Source organism: Kogia breviceps, chromosome 2 (genome assembly GCF_026419965.1).
Source record: "Kogia breviceps isolate mKogBre1 chromosome 2, mKogBre1 haplotype 1, whole genome shotgun sequence".
NCBI lineage: Eukaryota > Metazoa > Chordata > Mammalia > Artiodactyla > Physeteridae > Kogia > Kogia breviceps.
In genome coordinates, this window is record NC_081311.1 from 20,575,795 (window position 1) to 20,603,701 (window position 27,907).

At 40.1% G+C, this 27,907-nt stretch overlaps 1 long non-coding RNA gene across 1 annotated transcript in view; it reads left to right on the top strand.

The window, feature by feature from the left end:
• The first annotated feature begins 11,001 nt into the window (after window positions 1-11,001).
• The window catches only part of LOC136793680 (uncharacterized), a 300,761-nt gene continuing 283,855 nt past the window's right edge, over window positions 11,002-27,907 (top strand). Inside the window, exon 1 of the long non-coding RNA XR_010839291.1 lies at window positions 11,002-11,240. This is a non-coding gene — a long non-coding RNA (uncharacterized lncRNA). The remainder of the gene's footprint in view (window positions 11,241-27,907) is intronic.

Consider the following 27,907-nt stretch of genomic DNA (forward strand, 5'->3'; position numbering starts at 1 on the left):
GTGAATGTGGTTGAGACCTTGCCTGCAAACATTGTGAGTGATAGCAAGGCTGCTAAGATACCCTATGGATAGCCAGGAAAAGATGTATCATTTTCCTTTAGAGGTAAACGTAAACTACTGGGAGGCTGTTGAAATAGGCAATGACAGACATATTAGTGAAATCTATAATAGCAAAAGATTGCTGATTGGATCGAGTGAGTAATTCAATAATATCAAATATGGAGGCATTAATGGATGGGACTATAACATTAAAGTTGTGGCAATCCACTATGCTGTGTCATTTATTCTTTCCAGGTATAACAACAGACCAAATTGGGCTGTTAGATGGAGGAGCAGTGGGCATAACCATCCCTTCTCTAAAGAGGTCTTTAGAGATGATAGAGTCCAACCCTTAAAGACACTGTTTTCATTTAGATTGGGCCATACTAATTATTTTAACTGGGAGGAGTGGTCCATAGGATCTCATTTTGTCAAGCCAATTCATAGGTGCCTAAGACTTAATTTTAATTTATTACTCATTGAGTCAGAGTATCCATGCTCACTGTGTGGTGTAATAGAGTAATGGGTGATATGTCCATGGGAAATTTAGTCCAGGCAATAGTTCTAATGGTTAAGGTGAGGCATCTCACTTATCTATTTCCTTATCTATTTTATGTTTAGGAAGTCCCCTAAGATTACAGGAAGCACCTTGATTAAATTTAATGGGATGCCAAAGTGTAATTTGAACCCCCGTATTGATTAAGGCCATGAATGTTTGCCAATTGGTGCATTTCATCAGATGTTAAAGATAATTCAGAACCTATATTGTAAAGACACAAAGCCAGTGGTACCCTTTGGTCTTGTGTTGTATTAATTCTTTTAGGAAATTTTGGATTTTAAACTGGGTCAAATTGTGGACCTTTGCTTCAGTTTTTTCTCATTGTTATTGTTTCCTGTCCTTGTACCCAGGGCTTTTTCCTTTTTCCTTTTTCTTTTTTGGTCAATGGGCATACTTTTGTGGGGTTGGGCCACCCAACTCATATTCATAAATTTCTTCCTCCAAAGAACCTCAAATCAGTATCATCTGGGTTAGAGACATCCTTCATGACAATGGTTGACTTACGGGGTTTAAGGACCCCCCAGCTTATATTTGAACTAACTCCCTTGTTGTGCCTCAGGAGTGCCATGGGTAATTTTGTCCTGTAACCCTGAGGATCGGAATCTTTGTTGCAATGAAGACATAGGCAGCAGTAGCAGCAGAAGTATTTAAGAGTCCTGGTGAACAACCTGCTCTTAGGAGTGTGGACCTCAATACACTATCTCATGACTGACTCTTTTTCTCTCTCTCCCCTACTTAATGACTGCTCTTTCATAGGGGACCACGTTATGGGCCAATATTTCTCACAGGATGTAGTCTTTTCCCTGTGGAATATCAGATACAGCTTCATTCTGAGACTCACACATAAGTCTGGGTTGAGGCACATGACCCAGGGTCACATTAAGGAAGGTCCCAATTCCATCCTCGAGTCCTTAAAAGCCAAAAATGGAAACTTCTGACGTAGGTTGGTTAAATCTGTAACAGTGGCTTGATAGGAGCATCCTTTCATGTGTTTGTTGGCAATCTGTATATCTTCCTTGGAGAAATGTCTATTTAGTTCTGCTGCCCATTTTTGGATTGGGTTGTTTGTTTTTTTGATATTGAGCTGCATGACCTGCTTGTAAATTTTGGAGATTAATCCTTTCTCAGTTGCTTCATTTGCGAACATTTTCTCCCATACTGAGGGTTGTCTTTTCGTCTTCTTTATGGTTTATTTTGCTGTGCAAAAACTTTTAAGTTTCATTAGGTCCCATGTGTTTATTTTTGTTTTTATTTCCATTACTCTAGGAAGTGGGTCGAAAAGGATCTTGCTGTGATTTATGTCATAGAGTGTTCTGCCTAGGCTTTCTTCTAAGAGTTTTATAGTATCTGGCCTTACATTTAGGTCTTTAATCCATTTTGAGTTTATTTTTGTGTATGATGTTAGGAAGTGTTCTAATTTCATTTTTTTACTTGTACCTGTCCAGTTTTCCCAGCACCACTTATAGAAGAGCCTGTCTTTTTTTCCATTGTATATTCTTGCCTCCTTTATCAAAAATAAGGTGACCATATGTGCATGGGTTTATCTCTGGGCTTTCTATCCTGTTCCATTGATCTATATTTCTGTTTTTGTGCCAGTACCGTTCTGTCTTGATTACTGTAGCTTTTTAGTATAGTCTGAAGTCAGGGAGCCTGATTCCTCCAGCTTCGTTTTTCTTTCTCAAGATTGCTTTGGCTATTTGTGGTCTTTTGTGTTTCCATACAAATTGTGAAATTTCTTGTTCTAGTTCTGTGAAAAAAGCCAGTGGTAGTTTGATAGGGATTGCATTGAATCTGTAGATTGCTTTGGGTAGTAGAGTCATTTTCACAATGTTGATTCTTCCAATCCAAGAACATGGTATATCTCTCCATCTGTTTGTATCATCTTTAATTTCTTTCATCAATGTCTTATAGTTTTCTGCATACAGGTCTTTTGTCTCCTTAGGTAGGTTTATTCCTAGGTATTTGATTCTTTTTGTTGCAATGGTAAATGGGAGTGTTTCCTTAATTTCTCTTTCATATTTTTCATCATTAGTGTATAATAGGAATGCAAGAGATTTCTGTGCATTAATTTTGTATCCTGCTACTTTAATGAATTCATTTATTAGCTCTAGTAGTTTTCTGGTAGCATTTTGAGGATTCTCTATGTATAGTATTATGTTATCTGCAAACAGTGACAGTTTCACTTTTTCCTTTCCAATTTGGATTCCTTTTATTTCTTTTTCTTCTCTGATTGCTGTGGCTAAAACTTCCAAACCTATGTTGAATAATAGTGGTGAGAGTGAGCAATCTTGTCTTGTTCCTGATCTTAGTGGAAATGGTTTCACCTTTTCACCATTGAGAATGATGTTGGCTGTGGATTTGTCATATATGGCCTTTATTATGTTGAGGAAAGTTTCCTCTATGTCTACTTTCTGGAGGGTTTTTATCATAAATGGGTGTTGAATTTTGTCAAAAGCTTTCTCTGCATCTATTGAGATGATCATATGGTTCTTATCCTTCAATTTTTTAATATGGTGTATCACATTGATTGATTTGCTTATATTGAAGAATCCTTGCATTCCTAGGATAAATGGCACTTGATCATGGTATATGATCCTTTTAATGTGCTGTTGGATTCTGTTTGCTAGTATTTTGTTGAGGATTTTTGCATCTATGTTCATCAGTGATATTGGCCTGTAGTTTTCTTTCTTTCTGACATCTTTGTCTGGTTTTGGTATCAGGGTGATGGTGGCCTCATAGAATGAGTTTGGGAGTGTTCCTCCCTCTGCTATATTTTGGAACAGTTTGAGAAGGATAGGTGTTAGCTCTTCTCTAAATGTTTGATAGAATTCCCCTGTGAAGCCATTTGGTCCTGGGCTTTTGTTTGCTGGAAGATTTTTAAATCACAGTTTCAATTTCAGTGCTTGTGATTGGTCTGTTTATATATTCTATTTTTTTCTGCTTCAGTCTTGGAAGGTTGTGCTTTTCTAAATATTTGTCCATTTCTTCCAGGTTGTCCATTTTATTGGCATATAGTTGCTTGTAGTAATCTCTCATGATCCTTTGTATTTCTGCAGTGTCAGTTATTACTTCTCCTTTTTCATTTCTAATTCTATTGATTTGAGTCTTCCTTTTTCTCTTGATGAGCCTGGCTAATGGTTTATCAATTTTGTTTACCTTCTCAAAGAGGAGCTTTTAGTTTTATTGATCTTTGCTATCGTTTCTTTCATTTCTTTTGCATTTATTTCTGATCTGATCTTTATTATTTCTTTCCTTTTGCTAAGTTTAGGTTTTTAAAAAATCTTCTTTCTCTGATTGCTTTAGGTGTAAGGTTAGTTTGTTTATTTGAGATGTTTCTTGTTTCTTGAGGTAGGATTGTATTGCTATTAATTCCCCTCTTGCAACTGCTTTTGCTGCATCCCATAGGTTTTGGGTTGTCGTGTTTTCATTGTCATTTGTTTCTAGGTATTTTTTTGATTTCCTCTTTGATTTCTTCAGTGATCTCTTGGTTATTATGTAGTGTATTGATTAGCCTTTATGTGTTTGTAGTTTTTACAGAGTATTTCCTGTAATTGATATCTAGTCTCATAGCATTGAGGTCGGAGAAGTTATTTGATATGATTTCAGTTTTCTTAAATTTACCAAGGCTTGATTTGTGACCCAAGAGATGATCTATCCTGGAGAATGTTCCATGAGCACTTGAGAAGAAAGTGTATTCTGTTGTTTTTGGATGGAGTGTCCTATAAATATCAATTAAATCCATCTTTTTAATGTATCATTTAAAGCTTGTGTTTCCTTATTTATTTTCATTTTGGATGATCTGTCCATTGGTGAAAGTGGGGTGGTAAAGTCTCCTACTATTTTCCCCTTTTATGGTTGTTAGCATATGCCTTATGTATTGAGGTGCTCCTATGTTGGGTGCATAAATATTTACAATTGTTATATCTTCTCCTTGGATTGACCCCTTCATCATTATGTAGTGTCCTTCTTTGTCTCTTGTAATAGTGTTTATTTTAAAATCTATTTTGTCTGATATGAGAATTGCTACTCCAGCTTTCTTTTGATTTCCATTTGCATGGAATATCTTTTTCCATCCCCTCACTTTCAGTCTATATGTGTCCCTAGGTCTGAAGTGGGTCTCTTGTAGACAGCATATATATGGGTCTTGTTTTTTTATCCATTCAGCCAGTCTATGTCTTTTGGTTGGAGCATTTAATCCATTTACATTTAAGTTAGTTATTGATATATATATTCCTATTACCATTTTCTTAATCATTTTTGGTTTGTTATTGTTTGTTATTGTAGGTCTTTTCCTTGTGTTTCCTGCCTAGAGAAGTTCCTTTAGCGTTTGTTGTAAAGCTGGTTTGGTGGTGCTGAATTCTCTTAGCTTTTGCTTGTTTGTACAGGTAATGTTTTTTGTTTTTTGTTTTTTTTTTTTTGCGGTATGCGGTCCTCTCAATGTTGTGGCCTCTCCCTTTGCGGAGCGCAGGCTCCAGACGCGCAGGCTCAGTGGCCATGGCTCATGGGCCCAGCCGCTCCGCGGCACGTGGGATCTTCCCGGACCGGGGCACGAACCCATGTCCCCTGCATTGACAGGCGGACTCTCAACCACTGCGCCACCAGGGAAGCCCCTTGCTTGTTTGTAAAGGTTTTAATTTCTCCATTGAATCTGAATGAGATCCTTGCTGGGTAGAGTAATGTTGGTTGTAGGTTTTTCCCTTTCATGGCTTTAAATATGTCCTGCCACTCCATTCTGGCTTGCAGAGTTTCTGCTGAAAGATTAGATGTTAACCTTATGGGGATTCCCTTGTATATTATTTGTTGTTTTTCACTTGCTGCTTTTAATATTTTTTCTTTGTATTTTTTTTTTTTTGATAGTTTGATTAATATGTGTCTTGGCGTGTTTCTCCTTGGATTTATTCTGTATGGGACTCTCTGCAGTTCCTGGACTTGACTATTTCCTTTCCCATATTAGGGAAGTTTTCAACTATAATCTCTTCAAATATTTTCTTAGTCCTTTTTTTTTTTCTCTTCTTCTTCTGGGACCCCTATAAGTTGAATGTTGGTGTATTTAATGTTGTACCAGAGGTCTCTGAGACTGTCCTCAATTCTTTTCATTCTTTTTTCTTTATTCTGCTCTGCAGTAGTTATTTCCACTATCTTGTCTTCCAGGTCACTTATCCATTCTTCTGCCCTAGTTAGTCTGCTATTGATTCCTTCTAGAGAATTTTTAATTTCATTTATTGTGTTGCTCATCATTGTTTGTTTGCTCTTTAGTTCGTCTAGGTCCTTGTTAAATGTTTTCTCCATTCTATTTCCAAGATTTTGGATAATCTTTACTATCATTACTCTGAATTCTTTTTCAGGTAGACTGCCTATTTCCTCTTCATTTATTTGGTCTGGTGGGTTTTTACCTTGCTCCCTCTGCTGTGTGTTTCTCTGTCTTCTCATTTTGCTTATATTACTGTGCTTGGCATCTCCATTTCGCAGGCTTCAGGTTCATAATTCCCATTTTTGGTGTCTGTCCCCAGTGGCTAAGGTTGGTTCAATGGGTTGTGCACGCTTCCTGGTGGAGGGGACTAGTGCCTGTTTTGGTGTTTGAGGCTGGATCTTGTTTTTCTGGTGGGCAGGTCCACATCAGGTGGTGTGTTTTGGGGTGTCTGTGACCTTATTATGATTTAGGCAGCCTCTCTGCTAATGGGTGGGGTTGTGTTCCTTTCTTGCTAGTTGTTTGGCATGGGGTGTCCAACACTGTATCTTGCTGGTTGTTGAGTGGAGCTGGGTCTTAGCATTGAGATTGAGATCTCTGGGAGAGCTTTTGCCATTTGATATTACATGGAGCCAGGAGGTCTCTGGTGGACCAATGTCCTGAACTTGGCTCTCCCAACTCAGAGGCGCAGGCCTGACACCCGACTGGAGCACCAATACCCTTTCAACCACACAGCTCAGAAGAAAAGGGAGAAAAAAAGAAAGAAAAGAATAAAATAAAGTTATTTTAAAAAATTAAAAATAATTATTGAAATAAAAAATTAAAAAGCAATAAAAAAAGAAAACAAAAGAAAGAAAGAAAGAAGAGAGCAACTGAACCATAAAACAAATCCACCAATGATATTAAGCTCTAAAAACTATACTAAAAAAACAAACAAACAAAAATGGTCAGACAGACCCTAGGGCAAATGGTAAAAACAAAGCTATACAGACAAAATCACACAAAGAAGCATACACATACACATTCACAAAAAGAGAAAAAGGGAAAAAAATGTGTATATCAGTGCTCCCAAAGTCCACCACCTCAATTTTGGGATGATTCATTGTCTATTCAGGTATTCCACAGATGCAAGGTACCTCAAGTTGATTGTGAAGGTTTAATCTGCTGCTCCTCAGACTGCAGGGAGAGATTTCCCTTTGTCTTCTTTGTTTGCCCAGTTCCTGGGGTTCAGCTTTGGATTTGGCCCCGCTGCACTGCGTGTAGGAAGCCTGAGGGCGTGTTTTACCCACCCAGACAGGACGGGGTTAAAGGAGCAGCTGATTCGGGGACTCTGGCTCACTCAGGCCAGGGGGAGGGAGGGGTACTGATGCGGGGCGAGCCTGCTGCAGCAGAGGCCAGCATGATGTTGCAACAGCCTCAGGCGTGCTGTGTGTTTTCCCTGGTAAGTTGTTCTTGGATCCTGGGACCCTGGCAGTGGTGCGCTGCACAGGCTCCCGGGAGGACAGGTGTGGATAGTGACCTGTGCTTGCACACAGGCTTCTTGGTGGCGGCAGTAGCTTTAGCATTTCATGCCCTTCTCTGGGGTCCGTGCTGATAGCTGCAGCTCGCGCCCATCTCTGGAGCTCACTCAGGCGGTGCTCTGAATCCCCTCTCCTCGTGCACCCTGAAACAATGGTCTCTTGCCTCTTAGGCAGTTCCAGACTTTTTCCCGGACTCCCTCCCATCTAGCTGTGGTGCACTGGCCCCCTTCAGGCTGTGTTCATGCAGCCAACCCCAGTCCTCTCCCTGGGGTCTGACCTCTGAAGCCAGAGCCTCAGCTCCCAGCCCCCTCCCGCACCAGCGGGCGAGCAGACAAGTGTCTCAGGCTGGTGAGTGCTGGTCGGCACCGATCATCTGTGCGGGAATCTCTCCACTTTGCCCTCCGCACTCCTGTTGCTGCGCTCTCCTTCGTGGCTCTGAAGCTTCCCCCTGTCACCCCCTCCCCTCTCCTCCGGTGAGAGTGAAGGGGCTTCTAGTGTGTGGAAGCCTTTCCTCCTTCACAGCTCCCTCCCACTGGTGCAGATCCCGTCCCTATTCTTTGTGTCTGTTGTTTCTTTTTTCTTTTGCCCTACCCAGGTACGTGGGGAGTTTCTTGCCCTTTGGGAAGTCTGAGGTCTTCTGCCAGCGTTCAGTAGATGTTCTGTAGGAATCATTCCACATGTAGATGTATTTCTGATGTATTTGTGGGGAGGAAAGTGATCTCCTTGTCTTACTCCTCCACCATCTTGAAGGTCTCCCCGCTTCCCAAATATTTTTAAACATTTTTTTGACCTGATACATGGATGGGCCAGGACATTTAAAAAAAAAAAAAAAAGACAAAGTTTCAGAGTAGGGAAGGAGTAAAACTAAAATATTTGAAAAACACAAATGAAATTATTGTGACTTTTCCCTGTAGTGACATATGCTATATCATTTTAGGATTATTATAACATGTGTTGGGGAAAAACAAATTGGAACAATTATGTTCAACTGGTTCCAGTGACTGTTGGTTATTTCAGCCTTTACCTCTGAAAACTATTAGGAAAGATTAGTCTTGTGGTATAATTTACATGAAATAGTCCTTCACACACACCAGGGAATCATCACTTAGAACATAGATTAGATTATTTCCCTTAATATATAATGTGTCTCTTTCATCATTGCCTCTAGGACCCTAATAGAGAGAAATCTAAATATTATCGACATGGTAAAGGAAAACCTGTTAATAGGTAGATACAGTTCTGTTTAGTCATTAGATTTGAGTTCATTGGAAGAACCACAATATGTTAAGTGTTGTCAAAATTGCATTACAAGGCTGATCAACATCCATGTGGAGTTTTGTGATTCTGTAATTATGTAAGTAATGCCGGCTGCTCTTGAATACCATAAGTACACACGAAGATTGAGGAAAAGATGATAGGAGAAGATGGGTTGTTCAATTTATTTCTCAATTAAAACTGACACTTTGGGTAGAGAAATCTGTAGCTCATTGGCTTTTGTTATGGTTCATTTTGCAGCTGTGTTTATTGTTTTAATAAGTAAATATATTATCTCATTAAGGCAGCATTTTCATAACTATAACAACACAAGTTTCTCATATCCACTCACAACACATATGCCCAAAATGGAGCCCCAAGAAAAAGATTTATTAAATCCAATAGAGTTGAAAGATAGGCCTTGTGGGTTGGAGTCTGTAGGTGTCATTGAGGTCACAGCAAAAAGCAAAGTGTCTTTTATGCACGAGCTAAAATTGTTGCAAAGATTTTTTGTTTTGTTTTGTTTTCCTGAATCCTTCTAATAATAAAGCTATTTAGAAATGTGTGGTGGTTTCCCAGCAACAAATGTGTATGACAAACTACCTTTCAGACTGTAGATGAATAATATGTTTATTACACCCCCTATGGACACTGTACAACTCATAGTGCCATAGCAGCTGAGGAGGAGAGATCTGAGCCAACCTCTTGTTCTGTAATCAAAGTCTTAAAAGCTCCAGCCTCTGGATTAGAGAAACGTGGCCCTGATTCTCAAACAAACAACTGCCTTGGTTAAGTTCTAACAACAGCTCCATTAGTATGAGTGCTGGTGGACACAGATTGGGTCAGTCAATCAATTAACATGTATTTATAGAACACCTACTATTTCCCCTAGCTTGTTAGCTGTATGACATTGGTGAAGAGTCCAAAATGAAGAGGATATTGATTCTAAGCAAAATAGGAAGAAAAGAAGTGTCACTGTCCACATATAACAGGCTGCCAATAGAAAATTTGAATCTGTTCTGTTTAAAAGTATTTCAAAGAAAGCAAGAAAGACTTAGTTTAGTTAAATGGTAGGATTTTGGGTGCTAGATTTTAAAGCTGCTTTGCTTGCAAGTGAGGAACTGTGTGTGAAGTAAGAATGCACAAAAGGTTTCAGTGTATGTACTGGCTCATTTTCCATATGACTTCTCTTTGTGAAAACTGCCATTTATTGAACACTTACTAAATTCATTGTCTTACTTTGAACCTGTGTGATGAGACACATTTGCCTCATTGTTTAAAGAAGTAGGAAGAATTAAGCCATTTACTTGAGGATACTTAGCAAGTAAATGAATAATTGGAAATTGCATCCAGATCTGACTCCAAAACTTATGTCAGATTTAGATATTTGGATAATCTAATTGCTGGATTTCAATGGTTTGAACACGGCTTTCCGCTCATTTGTGTCTGTTCCAGGAACGTCTGTTCTACTGTCTGTGCACGGCCTGTTTTCACACATCCCTATTGTCTCTCAGTGTGTGAAGAAAAGCAGCCAGTTACTGCAGTGTGTGGCCATTTACCGCGAATGACGCCGGTGGCTCTTTGAATGGAAGGTAGGCGCTGCCATTGGTTTATGAGACTCTAAAGTTGCAGTTCCTCGTGGACCAAGATCAGGTCCCGGCTGCCGTGTGACGAGGCAATAGCACAACTCGGGACTTTCTTGCCTCTGCTGCGGCAAGTCCTTCCTTCAGTCAGGGGTGAGGCAAGGTGGCAAATCCAGTTTGGAATCATCACAGGGGCTGTGGGGGGGCTCCTAACCCCCTCTCTGCAGCAATGCTGGAGTAAAACATGGGGGAGCGTGTTTTATTCTACCAGGAACCAGGATTCCATTTAGGGAGGGAAAGACATACATGGAAAATCAAGTGTTTGGTGCCAAGTGTGGGGCCCAGGGTCTTCAGAAATAAGGTCCAAGTGCCTCTGCTTTGACATAGAGAGGACTTGGAAGCTCTAGGCAGGAACAAAAGAAGAAATAGGACAGATTAGAGGGGAGAATGGCTTTTGGATGGGGTCCTGAGTGATGAGATTGCCAAAAAGTTGTTTTTTTTTTTTAATCCAAGAATGGGTGAAACTAGAAAAGAAGAAAGATTGAAAAATGGAAAGTGCATTCAAATTAGAGATGGAAGGCCCATATTTACAAAGCAACCATTCTTTCCCACCTCCCAAGCCTCAAGCTTTCTTGTTGGTAGAAGCGAAGTTTTGTTTGGGTGTTTACCATCTCTTGGACTCCAGTGACATGAACTCCAAAAAGTTCTTTAGAGAGGAAAAATAGACCATTTTGTTCACTCTGTGATGTGGGATGTGATATTCACTCTTATGAAGTCATGCATATTTCATGAGAGTTGGGAATATGGGTGGAAGGTGGATGAGAAACCGATGAAGGGACTGAATTTTAAGTCTGGGTCAGTGTGATGAGCAACACAAACCCTGAATGAGGAATCTGGAGCCCAAGAGGCAGAGGAGGCCACAGGAGCAGCAGTACCTAGGTATTCTCAGAAATATCAAGGAGGGCTTTAGACTCCTGAAAGTCTCAGTTTTTGGACTCCTGCAAGTGCCAGTTGATGTGCAGAGAGAATATCCTCTTACTCCAAGATCCTCAGAAATACAGCCTGTATAAGCCCTGGGCTCAGAGCTCAACTTGTTGGTGAGTTTTCCTAGTCCATCACTGCCTGGATCTCTGCTCAGTGAGCGATTGGGTGGGTGATAGTGGTGGAAGGCAGAACTGGTTGGAGGACAGTGAAGGGCTGCATAGGTTCCTTTGAAGATGCCCTGGTGGTATGGATAGGGCAATACCACCATTTGTAGGCAGTGTCTTGGTCGATTCAGACTGCTCTGACAAAGTATCATTGACCGGGGTGGCTTATAAATAGCAGAATTTTATTTCTCACAGTCTTGGAGGCTGAAAGTCCAAGATCAGAGTGCCAGCATTGTCGAGCTCTGGTGAGAGCCCTTTTCCATGTGGCAGACTGCCAATGTCTCATTCTATCCTCACATATCAGAGATCAGAGGAAGCAAGCTATCTTGTGACTATTATAAGGGCACTAATTCCATTCATGAGGGCTATACCCTCATGACTTAATCTAATCCTAATTACCTCCCCAAGACCCAAACTCCTAATACCATCACATTGGGGAGTAAGGTTTCAATACATGAATTTTGGGGGACACAAATATTCAGTCCATAACACATACTAATTGTCAAGATAAATGGGGAAACAGTCTCAGGAATTTGCATTCCTAGCTTAGGTCACAGGCTTAAGTCACACAGATTGCAACAGAGAATGGATTTCACGCTGTTGTTATTTCCCTGCAATGGTTGCATTTCTTAAAAATGTTTGTGTCTGAGACATCTGCTGGCATAAAACGACCCACCTCAACTAAGAACAGGAGGTCCAGACTCAGTTTCCTTGCTATATCCCACCTCTGCTTATCCATCATAGCACTTGTCAGAATCTAGGAAGCTGTGGTGTTTCTATAGTTATTTGGTAATGTCTATTTTTCCTGTTAGATTTCCATGTTCCATAAAGGCAACACTGGGTCTGCATTTATCTCCATTATATTCCAAATGCTGTTCTTGTCACTTCATGACTATGTGCTGGATGACTGAAATGAAGGGAACCCCATATCTGAATGAGTGGCTGATGGAAATGACATGAATTATTTCTAAGGGTAGCAGGGTCATGCTTTACAGTTTACAATGTGCTTGACGACACTTGATCATCTCATGCTCCCTCTTGACTTTGGCAGGAAAGATTGGAATGATGACATGTTGGTTCAGAAAGGGAATATCATTACAGGTTTAACCTGCAAATCAAATGATATGTAAACCTGCCTGAACTAATTAATTGAGATGTGAGGAGTGTCATTAGTTAAGGAGTGGGATTAAGATCTGAGGACGGGAGATGATGAAGAAACAGTGTTTTACTAAGCGTAAGGTACAATACCAAGACCCACAAACATGAAGGTTTGCAAGAATAATAAAATTAGCCCATTTTAGAAATCTGTCCACTTGAATCAGGTAGTAGCCAGTCTACTGAGCCCTAGACCTGTGAATCAGTGAACCAGTGCCAGTGAAGAGACCAAAACAAAAGGAACTTAAAAGCTACATACAGGGCCGTAAGATGCAGTAGTCCCACCCTCCTTTTTTACTGTTCAAACGACTGTCGGCACCTCCCACAAATATTCCCACTTATTGTCTTAGATCAGTGAATGGACATACTATCTGCTTCCTGTGGTTGCTGGGAGAATCTCTTCTCATTTAATCAATTATCTCTGCATAATTGTATCAATACCCATTGTGTCTTCTACCATCGCTCTGCAGATACTCCAAGATACCAGTATCTTTCTGGAAAGTACAATGAGATCATTATGTTGCACATTTTCACTTATTCTGAAGTTTTGTGACTAGCAGGTATGAGTATTAAAAACAAAGAAATAAGGTGGCCTCCAGGCATGCTGTAATACTTCTCACTTTTTCCAAGCCTTGGGTTGTCAAGTGCTGGGAGTCTGTGAATTCAACCTAGTTTTTATTTCTGCAAGTCACATAATTGAATTTTGAATGTGGTTTTTAGTGAAATAGGATTCTTTTAGGGATGTATAGAGATTAAAGATCTTTTCTTTTTCCATCAATCGAGCTAAGGGTTTAAAGCCTTGAGCTGGTCACTTGTTTCTACACGCTCACCAGCACAGAAGATATCCTATCCCATATGCATCAAGAGCAGACACTTGGTTCCAAAAGTGTGTTTAGATACTTTATCACAATTAACCACAGATGACAATTTAATTAATCATGATGCACAGCATGCCAAGAATTACTGCGTTCTCTTTTCCCATTGACAAGGAGCTCAGCATATTTTTCAAGGCCAAGGATATAATGAAACCAATCCATGAATCTCATTTAGTAGTTTTGTAGCCTGGGACTATGTTTGGTACCAATATAGTATCAGACTCAGGGTCCAGTTAGGAACATAGAAACATATTAAATATGGCAACAGAAAGAATTTACTATATTGAACTGGATAAAGAGGTGTTAGAGCATAGAAAGATTAAAATAGAACACTAAGGTACAACAGAGTTATACATCTAAGGCTTGAAGCATGAAGAAAAGGGGTTGGAATTTCCAGAATCTGGAAACTTAGAGAAGATGCCCTGGAGAAATGAGACTCAAAGCTCTGAAAAGGGGGTGTCATGCAGCTGCAACTAATAGCACAGGAGCTTAGAGAGGGGGTATTGGAGAGCTAGACTCCAAACTCTGAAGAGGAGGCGATGCTTGGCTACTCTTGGTACCTCAGGAGATCAGAGGTTGAGCACCACAGAGTTTGGGTCCAGATCCCTGGGAATGGCCAACTTCCAGTAAGTGTTAGTCCCTCTGAAGGAACACAGTGACGTTGGTTCCTAGAGGACCAAAATTATTGGAGACTGGGGCTAACTGCGACCCATTGCTGGAGTGAAATTGGAGTGATGCTGGCAAGAAGAGCAGAAAAACAGTAAGGAATCAGCCTTTTCCTTTTCTTCCTGCCTTCCAGTTTCAATCTAGCACCCCATATTAGTGGAACTTAACAGGAAGCCATCTGAAAAGATGAGAAATAGAGTTTTCACAATTCCAACCACATCATTACAAAGAAGAGTATAGATGGGTTGATTTAGATATGAGTGATGTAGCTTAAAATAAACTTAATGTAGCTGTTAAGTAATATTTGCATATAAAATTAAAAAGTATTCAGTTCAAGCTCAGGAAAAGTCATAAAGAATGAGTAAGGTTGGGGTGTAGGAAAGAGAAAGAATGACCATAAAGTATTAATATACTATATTTATCTGTAAGATACAGGCAAATGTTATATGTCAGAAAATGTTTAATACTCTATGAACCTAATTAAGGAAAATCTGTGTGTGTGTATGTCTGTGTGTCTAGGCGTTCACCTCTTTCAATAATTAGGACTTGAGTGTAAATAGAGAATTCATCCTGTGGTTACCTTAAATGACTTATATCCCTGATTTTTTGAAAATCACTTTTATTGAGTTAAGTACACTCTACTGTAATACAGCAAATCATCATAAAAAGAAGATATCAAATCCAACAGACATAAAGCATAAAACATAAACTATGGGGTAATGAGAGCTTATTGAGAAATCCTAATGACAGCTTTTCCTTTTTTAGAAGGATTCATTATTTATAATAAAATGGTGTATTAGAACCCAAATGTAATAAGCCTTTCAATTTGTCTTTGCAAGAATAATAGAGGAGAGGTATTTGAAATTTCTAACATGAAGTATTTTTCCATTTAGAGTGTAGGAGCATCAAAAAAATCCTGATAAAGGTAAAAGTTTTTTGCATAATCAGTGGTTCCATTCTCTCTGTACAGAAAATGGAAGGAAACAGAGAAGTCTTGCTTGAGTTAAGTGTTGTATATCATCAATGTCTCTGAAATCAAGTGAAAGGTGGTAGAGGGTCATTTTGGACATGATTTAAGGAAGATGAATGGAAGCAAGGAATGAGGAAAGCTAGGCTTGAGTTTTAACTGAAAACTGACAGAACCAATTCTGAGTATTGCTCAAGTTGTGGAGTCTGGTGATAAATAGTTGCTCCTATTATTGTCAAGTAATCCTGAGTAGTCAGGAGAAAGGGCCATTGATGTTGTCTGGATGTAAAAGCGAAGCATTTTGCAAATGATCTTTTGTAGACTGAAAGTTTTCTGCTAGAACATTTGGAGGCTATGCATATCTTTTAAAATTTAGCCCTTCAAGAGAATTCTCCGAATGATGATAAAGGTCAGGGCATCCTGACAAGACATAACAGAGAAAGCAAAACAACCTTCTCTTTAAGAGAACTGAACTTTAAAACTGCGATAGTTTTTTGAGGTTAAATAGGATATACTTTTTTTTTTTTTTTTTGGTGGTACGCGGGCCTCTCCCTGTTGTGGCCCCTCCCGTTGCGGAGCACAGGCTCCGGACGCGCAGGCTCGGCGGCCTAGCCTCTCCGTGGCACGTGGGATCTTCCCGGACTGGGGCACGAACCCATGTCCCCTGCATCGGCAGGTGGACTCCCAACCACCGCGCCACCAGGGAAGCCCAAATAGCCTATTCTTAATCCTGGAGATAGTGATCTTTCTAGAGGGAGCAAAATGGCCAAAATAGTGAGAATCTCTTCTGAAATTCTAGATGGAAAGATGGGAAATGAGCCCCACTTTGTGTTTGTCATTCTTGGAAATTTGGAAAAATTGGCAGATTCAAAAACAAACAAACAAGCAAGCAAAAGGGAGTCCTTCATATTTTTATCTTGACTTTAGTGTGAGTACTTCTCAGATTGGCCCTAAATACCAGTTTCTTGGTGGCAATATTTTTTAAAAATTAATTTTAATCGGACTATAGTTGATTTACAATGTTGTGTTAGTTTCTGCTGTACAGCAAAGTAAAATCAGTTACGTATACATATATCCACTCTTTTTAAATCCTATTCCCATATAGGTCATTACAGAGTATTGAGTAGAGTTCCCTGTGCTATACAGTAGGTTCTTATTAGTTATCTATTTTATTATAGTAGTGTGTATATGTCATACACACTACTATATATAAGATATTCTTTAAACAAACAAATAAGCAGTTGGCACTTTTCTGCCCATTTACGATTCATTGAGAAGGAATGGATGTGAAACCACACAAAGGAGCTAAAATCAAGGTCACCTGCTGATAGTGTGATTTGGGGCTTGGATGCATCACACACATCACACTTAAGGAGCTAAAATTAAGGTCACCTGCTGATAGTGTGATTTGGGGCTTGGATGCATCACACACATCACACTTATTTGGATCCAGAGTCCTCAGTGGGCGCCTGGTTTATGAGCTGTCATGTTGATCAGAGCTCAGCTGCCAAAATATAACTTCCAAATACTGATTTGGAAGTCAGTTGAGTGAGTAACCTCCATCAAGCCAAAAAACGCCAATGCCCCGGAAACCTCCCTGTCTATGAATGAACATCTTCTGGATGCTGACATTCTGTAGCCTCCCATGAGCAGCTCACAGGCACTGCAAGCTGGCAGTGGACAAGACTCTGGCTCTGTGGATTCTGAATCAGTGAGGCACAGCCCCTGCCCTCAAGATGTTCATGGTCTTCTGAGAGGAGGCAGAAGACTGTATAATGAAGGAAGAGCTAATATGAAGGTGTCCTCAGGTGATGGGGGAGCACAGTGGAAGACTGAGGAAGGGGTGGGATGGCGGAAGGCAAGTCAGAGAGTATTCTTGAAGAGGTGTGGTCTGAGTCTTGAAATGTGAATAGGGGCTTATGAGGCAGACAAATGGGGAAGGAATAAGATTAAAATGAAGACCCATCACGTGTGAGTGCTTATTATGCTCCAGGCACCTGCAAAGTGATTTGAGAACAGTACTGTATTTAAAATCTTAACTTCATTATGAGATAGACCTTATTATCCCCATTTTATGGATAAAAAAATGGAAATTCAGGGTGTAAGTAGCAAGCAGATCATTTAAACTGTGAAAAGCCAGGTGATAAATATTTTTAGCTTTGGGGGTCATATGGCCTCTGACAATTACTTAGTTCTGCCATTGTGGCATGAAAGCAGTCCTGGAACAATATGTAAATGAGTGAATGGGGTTGTGCTCAAATAAAACTTTATTTACAAAAACAGGCAGGAGACCAGATTTGGCAGGGCTACAAGTAGAAGTGCCCAACAGAATATGTGGGTCTGGGATTCTGATGAGAGATTAAATGGAGTTTGCTAGAGATAGTGCCATTAGCCATATTTCTTTATTGGAGATATTGGGGAGGGGATCTAATCACTAGTTAGATTTCCAGCTTAGATACCATAAATATTTTCTGTGTATTTTCTGAAGGCTCAGGAGTGCGTTAGGATAATAGGGCTTATTATTATTTTATATTATGATAGTGATGATACATGAGAAAGTGAACAATGGATACTTCTTCAATATTCAAGCTGTGTTGAGAGTGCCACAAGAATTCAGAGAAAAAATATCACAAGAAAATAAGTTGTGAGACGTTTTTAGGATTTTAAATTATATACGAATTTATAAGCCCATGAGGTTTTATGTATTATTATGCATATAAATATTTTTGAAGTACATATTCATTATTCTGGGTTTGAGTTAGTCCATGAAGAGAAAGAATGACATTTGTAGTTTGTCTAATTAGGAGTAATTAGGAAGCTGTTTGCTGGATTTAAAACTATTGTCACTTAGCAAGAGCAATAACCATTCAGAGTCCTGTTGGCACCGCTTGTTTCCAGAATTTGCTTTCACATCTCTGGGCCTGGTTGATGAGAGTCATAAAGGTAAATGAAACATACATAGTCCCTGCAGTCCTGGGGCTTATAGACTAGTGATGGAGGTAGAATTAGCAAATTACCATGGCATTAAATGTACACTCATAAATTGTTATTTATATTACAAAGGGAAATGGTTTTATGAGAGCTTTTAAAATAGGGATTTCACCCAGTGAAAGGTTGGGGAGTCAGGAAGGCTCACATCAATCGGAGAAGCATGGACATTCAATGGAGCCAGCTCAGTAATCACCTGTGCCTCAAAGAAAGACTCTTCAAGGTGTCATCCTTCCCTTGCAGCTGATGATGCAAACCATGAATGGAGGAGAGGAAGGTGCATTTCCAGGGGTTCATCTGCAACCAACTCCAGTGCCAACTGCCTGATCTTCTCTTGTGTTAGCATTGGTAGGAATTCATTGTATCTTTGGGATACAATGATAGTATATCAGACCATATAATATAATCAGACCATATAATATAATCAGATAATATATCAGACCATATATTAGTTTTTAGAAATAGGCAGTATTTTCTGCTTTGCTCAGCCTGCACTGACTAACAGAAACCTTGATAGCTTCAGAACATTTCCTCAAAGTGAAAACCCAGGAAAATTCATATTACATGAGTTGACTATGAGAACTCTCCTCCTATTAAAGTTACTAGACATTTTTCATAATGGGCCCTTCATTTCCCTCAGTGTAAGCTGTAGAAATCAGGCCCATTTTAGCATAAAGCCTATCAGTATGGCAACAATGTTGTAAAACAAAAATTATAGAAAGAAAAAATTTTTTTCTCTGTTTTGAAATTTGCTCTATAAGTATGTTTGAGTTTTAGACATATGTGCAATAAATCGGAAGAGACAGTTTTTCTAAATGTACTTTTTTCTTATGTTTACTATTCTTTCATGTTATGGGTTGAGTTATATCCCTCCCAAATTCACATGTTGAAATCCTAACCCCTAGTACCTCAGATTTGGAGATAGGATCTTTAATGAGGTAATTCATTTAAAATGAGGTCATAAGGGTGGGTCCTAACCCAGTATGACTGGTGCCCTTATAAGAAGAGGAAATCTGGACACAGAGAGTTACAGAGAGAAGACCACGTGAAGACATAGGGAGAGACAGCCATCTACAAGCTAAGAGAGAGAAGCCTCAGAAGAAACCAACCCTGCCGATGCCTTGATCTCAGACTTCTAGCCTCCAGAAGTGTGAGAAAAGTAATTTCTGTTGTCACCTAGACTGTGGTACTTTGCTACGACATCTCTAGCAAACTAATGCATTCCATAAGAAACAAACAATTTAAGACTAACCCCAAATTAGAAGGAAAATGAATTTAGAAGCTCACTTTGCCTAGTTTGTAGTTTTGCACTAGTGTCTTTCCTGGGTGCAAACACCCTTTCTTCTGCATAGAGTGAACAGAAACATTTCTCATGCAATGGTTGTTTTTGCTTTGCTCTCAGTACGTAACACTTTGTAATTGGATTTATTTATACCTCCATTTACTCTGGACATAATCTAGAATAGGACATTTATCACATCCTGTATTTATAATATTGGAGAAGTCAACCTAAAGGGCTGCATTTAAGGAAAGAAACATGGTGACTGCAAAACAAACTAGTACTTTCCATGTAAAATAAAGAATCACATGTGTAAGAATGAGCAAAACTGCTCTAAGGAGAAACCATAGGCATCTCCAGTTCAGCATGCAAATCTAGACAGGTTATTCAACCTCTTTCTGAAAGCTGAGGCTATTTCAGAGTAGGGGAGTCTGGGTTCCCAGAGGATTACCTCAGGCGTCCCTCAGATATTGAATTGCCCCATGTTAAAAGTAGAATTCAGTTTATGAACACCAAATGGTCTCTGACTTTGCAGGAATGTGACTGATAACTCTTGTGTAGAGTGAAGCCCCATACTGTGAGGACTGGGTGGTTGCAGTGGCTGAATAGGGTCTCATCTCCAAGAAAATTCCTATAAATTTGTAAGCACAATTTTACCTACAGCCTTTTCTGGTGTGAGGATGCTAAGATGTAGCCTGGGAGTGTTTCTTCCCCATCACTCCCCTGGCGTCATCCTTTTAAAGGTGCTGCTCCACCTGTAATGGCTCTGGACAACAGTAGAATCAGTGTGCCTGGCCAATACAATCAAAGGTAGCCCTGGGGTCCAGAAAGACCCTGACACCAACAAGAATGTGTTTGAGACTTTTAGCGCTTAAATTTTCCTTGTCTGTCACTCCCTGAAAACGATGAAGGAAGCTGCTCATCAAATGTTGGGCCATCTTCAGATGGGGTCATTGTCCCTCTGCAGAGGTCAGGGGTGAGGGAGGTACCCTCACAGTCTGGTCTGCCATTGCTTAAGAGGGTTAAATTTGAGGTTAAGTCTTGTGCAACTGACACTTCATCTTATTTCTAATAATGTGAAAGAAGTACCAAAAAATGTTCCTTTTGAGTCTCCAGGGGAAGTCTGACTTCATTTAATACTGTGATTTAAAAAACACATCTTGCCTTTTCTGCTTTATTGGCAGTCTCTCCAATTTGATTCAATACCATATTTATTTAAGGCTGCCACATGCTGTTCTTATGGGTCATGCAGAATGTAAGGACTCTGGGTGGTCCAGGAGCCTCTGACTTTGCCCCAGTTTCATTAATACGTGTGACCTGGGGCAGGGCTGGCTTCTGGACTGTGTACAGGGCTCCACACTCAGAGGAGCCCTCAGTCTTGGAGTTTAATGCTCTGCGATTGCTCTATGAAATTTTTAATAATTTTATCTTTAACTCTATGTTTTGTAAGTGAAATCTGATGGGTCAGTGGAACATACACTGGGGTCTGGGAGCCTTGTTCATAGGCTGTGCTGTCTGTGTCTCCTGGACATGTTGTCAGCCCTCTCCCTTGTCCCTCTGCAGTGACACCCTTCATCCCCAGCAGAGTCCTGGCCATGGGCACAGGTCTGCATTCAACCTGCAAATATCCACATGTCCAATATTAAGCAGCAAATAAAAAATACCACAACAGGTGGAGAAAAAGATCATGGAAGGAAGGAGAAATATTTTCCCCTGCTTTTTGAACAAGGGATCCACATTTTTATTTTGCACAGGGCCCTGCAAATTATATAGCTGGTCCTGACCCAAGGCCATTCCATCCAGCAATAAATAAATTACATGTGTCGCTTTGATGTTTTCTTCAAACTAAAGCCTCAGTAGTTGTCTCTACTCTGACATAATAGGTTTTGTGTCTGCAGCCTTCTCTGTTCTTTCTATATTCCTTGACCCAGTTCAGCAAAACTGCTTTGTGTCTTGTTTGAGAATCACAGTCCACTGTTGTCGTCCCCAAGGAATTTGTAGTGCATGTGGGAAGAAGAAATACAAATTTAGGAATTAGAGAAAAATAGGGTAAGCTGGGACGAAGTGAGAGGGTGGCATGGACATATATACATTACCAAATGTAAAATAGATAGCTAGTGGGAAGCAGCCATGTAGCACAGGGAGACCAGCTCGGTGCTTTGTGACCACCTAGAGGAATGGGATAGGGAGGGTGGGAGGGAGACTCAAGAGGGTGGGGATATGGGGATATATGTATATGTATAGCTGATTCACTTTGTTATACAGCAGAAACTAACACACCATTGTAAAGCAATTATACTCCAATTTAAAAAAAAGGAAGTTTAAATTAAGGTAATGAGAAAAAAAAATGAGAAGTCTTAGAATAAAAGCAGCTGAGTTGAAACCAGGCTCACCACAGGGATAATACACTCTGGGCCATTTGGTGTCTCTAATCCTCAGTTTCCTAACCTGAAAAAAAATTAGAACAAAGACAAGATTGCCTTATAGGGTTTAATGAAGGTAAAATGCTTCTATGGCTGTGAAACTGTTGTGTATTCTTAGCATCCCACAATTATAGAAAAGTATGCGAACTGTTTCTAAAGTGCATGGTGTAAGAGTAACATATTCAGTAGAGGGAAGCGGTAGAGTTGTCAGTGAAGTTGGAATTTGGGCAGATACTAACCAGAGGTTTATTTTTTTCTTTGTCATTGTTGGGGGTCAACAATTTTCCCACATTTTCCTCTATTAATGCTGTTCCTTCAAGTTTTCCAAACCATAGAGCAACTGGGGTAAGCACTGAGCATCCTCAAATGAGAATCAGCTGTGCACTTTCTACACTCTGAATCCCCAGAAAGATGCAGTTATAAGGCTCAGTTATAGGAAGCTGTACCTTGGGCACTTGCAGAACTAATCAAGTTAGTTTGGAAATTTGGGAGTTAGCTGAAATAGAAAGTAGTATTGATTTTCTCTATCCAAGCTTCCTGAGTGTGAAAACATGCTTAAATGATTAATCAGCAAATGGATTGGGTCCTTCCAGTGGGCAGGATTTGTACAGGGTGTTAATATACTTCAATGACAAGGACAGACATCTCTTCGATTTAGCCAGCAGTCTTTTATGCTGGAAGTCATTAAGCTCAGCAAAGATATAGCAAGGATAGGGACCCAGGCCTCTTGGTTTACAATTATTCAATAAATCCAACAGATTTTACTGATCAACGGTGTTAATTCTGAGATGCACTGGAGAGCTTGGCAGGATTTGGCCCTGCCATCATGGATCTCTCACTGGGGAGGAGGTTTACATTAATCAAGAAATTATACATATAAATTAAATTATACCAGTCAGAGGTATATTGCCTCATGAGATCACAAAGCAGAAGATAATAACCTTGGGAGGTTGGGTGACTCTGAGCGGTGACATGGGAGCCGGGATGTGGAGGAGGAGTACCAGTTAACTAGGAGGTGATGGGGGGAGGAGAGAGAGAGAAGTGGATCAGGTAGAAGTTGCCATAGCAGGAGGGCGTGGAGCAAATGTGAGAGGCGTGAAGCAGTGTGGCGCGGTTAGTGTTCTTGAAGCAAAGAGAGAAGGAGGTGTGGGGTGAGTTGAGGCTGGAGACAAAAACAGTGGCTAGATTATTCAGCCGCTGAATAATCATGAATCATGTTAGTGTTTACTTTAAGCTGGGAAAATAAGAATAACATCAGTTTTTCTTTTTAAAAAGATTCTTTCATTTTCATATTGACCTGGACATGATAAGTATGGAATTCCTTTGAGACATCATGTGGGGATGTCAGTGGGACACCTGGGTAAGGGAGCCCACAGCTTAGAGGGGAGGCAGGTGAGTCACCTGCATATAGACGGCAGTTGAAGGCATGGGAGTGATGACTTCCTTCAGGGAGAGTGCAAAGCATGAGGAAAGAAGAACACTTAGGATGATCGTCACCAGCATTTAATTATTGAATTTAGAGGCAGACAGATCTAAAATGGAATCTGATAAAGAGTGCCAAGAGAAAAAAATAAATAAAAGAAAGAAAGTGCAACGTGGGTCCTGGAAACCACGGAACAGAATGTTCTGAGAAGTAGAGTTGGTCATAGTGGAATATTCTTTTGATGGGTCAGGTTAGAGGATGATGAAAATGTATCCCCTTTTTTAAATTTAAAAACATTTTAGTGCTAAAAAATGCTAAAACGATGACGGTAATGACGTCAAAGATCACTGATCACAGAGCACCGTAACAAATATAGTAATAATGGAAAATTTTGAAATATTGTGAGAGTTACCAAAATGTGACACAGAGACACGAAGTGAGCAAATGATGTTGGAAAAATGGTGCCTATAGTCTTGCTCAACACAGGGTTGCCACAAACCTTCTAATTTGTAAAAAACATAGTATCTGCTAAGCACAATGAAGGGAAGCACAGTAAAATGAAGTATGCCTGGATCTTCTAATTGTTGAATATCCCTTGGTTTAGTGACATGGAGATTGTTGCTGACTTTGGGGAGGGAGTTAGGGTACAGTGACAGAGTGCTATCATGAGTGAGCTGAGAAGTGATGAAGAGGTGTGGAAGGGAAAAGCTCTCTTGCAAAGTTTTGACCGTGAAGAGGTGGGGAGAGAGAGGGGGTAGCCGGATGAATTTCCCACTATGGTAAGCATCCTCACTTCTGACTCTGAGATTCTAGATTTCTACTCCTGTATTCGCTGCTTCACAAAAACACACAGAGTTAGACTCCAGGTTGTTAGAGACATCTTGGTGTTCAGCTCAGAGCATCATCTCTGGTTCTAAAAAGCCAGTGAAATCCCGTATATACCATCTCATGAAATAAGCCCCCCATATCCTTATGGGTCACAGTTAGATTGCTGTTGGAAGTGTTTCAAGGAGGAAAAGATAAAATTCCACAACCCACATAGGGCCTTATTTTTATAAACAAAAGTAGAGCTCTGGGAAATATCTTAATATAAATAATTGATGTTTTTGTTAATACAGCTGCATTCAAAAGTAATAGATTCACTCCCTTCTATGGAAAGTGATGAGAACAGTTCTGTTCTGCTAATAGCCTGTTTAATAACTAAAGATGTTTATTTCTTAGCATTAACTCACTGCTCCTGACATTAGGAAAATCAAAGCCTGTCTAAAATATATACTTATTTATGATTCTTCCAAACGCTTATTCTCTAAGGCTTCTTTTATTTTTATTGAGTGAGCTCTATGTCAGTGAAATGTTGTCGTCATCTGTCCCTTTCTGGAAGCAGTAATTTAGCAACCTGTGAATGAAGTTCACAGGTTGCGGATAAGTGTCAATCAACAGCTAATGCTGGGATACAAATGGGGCCCCCTGATCAGGCTGAGAAAACACTCTTCAGTATGTCCTGGGTAAGGAAATAAAAGTAGAGACTTTTCAAGGCAGTGCTTATGGATGTTGAATATACTGCAGAGGGACACTTGTTATGGTAGTACAGTTAATTTAATAAATAATCTTAAATTGATTAAAGTCTTTATTTATCAGCTGCTGCACTATTGGTTTTGCAAACTTGTCTCACTATCACTTACCACTGCAACAACTCTGTGAATCGGGCAAATTGTTCAGCTTCCCTGAACTTCAGCAACATGGAAATAATGATGATGACTAAGTTCATAAAGCCAATTTAAAGTGGGAAAAACAAATTTAGAAATTAGGTCCAGACTTCTACTTTCAGTTAAGATAGAGTAGCCAGAACCTACTTATTCTCTGACCTGAAATGACCATACATACCAGGCAGCATGGAAGAATTGGATATCCACATGCAAAAACATCAATGTATACAATTCCAATGTCCTTCTAGACTGTGACTTTCTAGAAGTTTCTAAAGGGCAAACTTAAATGGATGAAGAGATGTCTGGTGAAAGTGTGGCCAGACTTAATTCAGAGAGAGTTTAAGACTAAAATAAAGGTGGGGGTTATAGTTACACAATAGAATATAAATAATCTATAACGCTTGAAAAAGTGGAAGTGCTAGAGTAAAATTTGTAAGAGAAGGAGAAGAAAAAAATCGAAGGTAGTATAGAAACCAGTGTAGCTTTTTTTTAGGTTGGCAGATCAAGTAATAGAGCTATAATATAAGCATATTTAAATGTTTAAGTGTAATTACCCTGTTGTCAAGCCCCACAGATCCCCCTGTGATTCCTGTAAGACCTGAATGGACCCCCTGGGAAATGTCCAGCAACGTTTGGAGAGCTGGATGTCTACCTTGGGGTCTCTTTTGCCCATCAGAGAAACTGTAGGCCCAGGGGACCCTCTAGGTGTGTTGCAGTGCCAGCCCGGGGGAAGGGCACAGCGGTCAGTGTAGCTGCTCCTCTTACCCTTCCAATGCCATCCTTCTCAGGATCCGTGGTCCGGGGGTCCTTCAGTTTCACCGCCAGCATCTGGGATTTCCACAGTAGTGTCTTGTCTATGGATAGTTGCTAGTTGGTCTTCTTGTGAAGGGGACTGAAGCTGGGAATGGCCTATGTCACCATCTTGCTGATGTCACTTCTTTGGATAACAATTTTGAACTCAGTACATTTTAGGAAAATGTGGGGCTTAATTCAAAACATATGAATCAGGGGCTTCCCTGGTGGCGCAGTGGTTGAGAATCCGCCTGCCGATGCAGGGGACACGGGTTCGTGCCCCGGTCCGGGAAGATCCCACGTGCTGCGGAGCAGCTGGGCCCGTGAGCCATGGCCGCTGAGCCTGCGCGTCTGGAGCCTGTGCTCCGCAACGGGAGAGGCCACAGCAGTGAGAGGCCCGCGTACCACACACACACAAAAAAAAATCAGGTGTATGTCTGTTGCCAATAAACTTATATATGTGTTTGTGCCTGTATGAATATAAATCTTGTTTTGTTCAAAAACAAGCAAACACTCCAAAAATCACAGAATCCACTAGAATCAGGTGGTGGACAGGGAGGCAAGGCAGTGGAGAAGAAATGAAAAAAAAAAAACCAAAACACCAAAACCTTACTGTTCATAGTAGGGAGTTTTAGTCAGATACTAGCAAAAAAAGCAGAAGAGTAAATAGAAATACATAGTTAGACCAGAGATGTACTTGTGCAGGTGAAACTATGATAGAAGGATTTTTGTTGTGATATCCTTGTAAAAACAAAAGATTAGAAGTAATCTAAATATCCAGCAACTGGAACTGCAAAACCATACAACAGAGCTTTTGGAAAAACTCTGTGTACTTGTATGGAATGATCTCTAAGATCAATTTTATTTATTTATTTATTTATATAAATTTGTTTATTTATTTATTTATTTTTATCTGTGTTGCGTCTTCGTTGCTGCACATGAGCTTTCTCTAGTTGCGGTGAGCGGGGGCTACTCTTACGTGCGGTGCGCGGGCTTCCCATTGCGGTGGCTTCTCTTGTTGTAGAGCACGGACTCTAGGTGTGCAGCCTTCAGTAACTGTAGCACGTGGGCTCAGTAGTTGTGGCTCGCGAGCTCTAGAGTGCAGGCTCAGTAGTTGTGGCACACGGGATTAGTTGCTCCGCGGCATGTGGGATGTTCCCTGACCAGGGATTGAAACCGTGTCCCCTGCATTGCGGGCAAATTCTTAATCACTGTGCCACCAGGGAAGTCCCTCTAAGACCAATTTTAAATGTCAGGAGCAAAGCACAAATCCTTGTGTATGAAATGCTACCAGCTGGATAAGAAAATCAACAGCGTATATACACATATCATACAAAATATATCTAGAAGGGTAACCAACAAAAATGTGCAGACAACTGAGGTGTCCATGGAGAAGGAACTGTAACAAGGGGTCAGGAGTAGGAGGGAAACTATTTATTGAATAATTTTAATACTTTTTGAATTCTGTACCATCTGTGCATGTATTAATTTAAAAATAATAATTAGTATAAAATTTTATCTTGTGGTTAGGTGAAATTCACATACCATAAAATCAACAATTTTAAAGTGTATAGTTCAGTGACATTAGTATGTTCACAGTGGTGTGCAACAATCTAGTTCTTAAACATTTTCATCACCCCCAAAGTATATCCTGTACCCATTAAGCAATCACTCACCATCAGTAGTTTTCGAAGGAAAAAAAAAAAAAAAACCCTGACCATGCTTGCAAAGCCATCCACAGTCTGCAGCCCCAATTCCAGCTATACTTCTACTTCCTATGTTGATTCATAAGTCTCCTTTCTGTGCTCTTGAATTTGCTACATGCTTTTCCTTTCCTCACTATATTTTTATACACTGCTCTCTCTGCCTATAACACATAGCTCCCCAGTTTTCATCTATCAAAATACTCATCTTTTTTGAAGTTTCCCTGAATGACCAGGCCAGGTTTTCTATCCAGGTTTGTTGTACAAACTACGATGCTCTCTCACAGCTACAGAGATCATACAGCTAGTTAGTGGTCTAGTTGGGATTCAGACATAGAAAAGCTGATGCTAAAGCTGTGCTTTCAGTAACCCAGGTCTTCTGGCCATTCACTGGCATATCTAATTATATTTAATTCACTCTTGATAGTACAGTTAATTTTTCACAAATACAAGCCTTAGTTCTCAAATACATGTGCTCTGAGTACTGGGACATGTGATATACTTCCTGCACAAGGCTTCAGGGCTTGGCATAAAACAAGATACCCTGCAGCCTACATGATTTTGAGCATAAATGAACATTTGGAGAGTTAGAGTAAATGGAAACCAACCACCTAGTCCTACGGTGACGCTAGTGGCAGA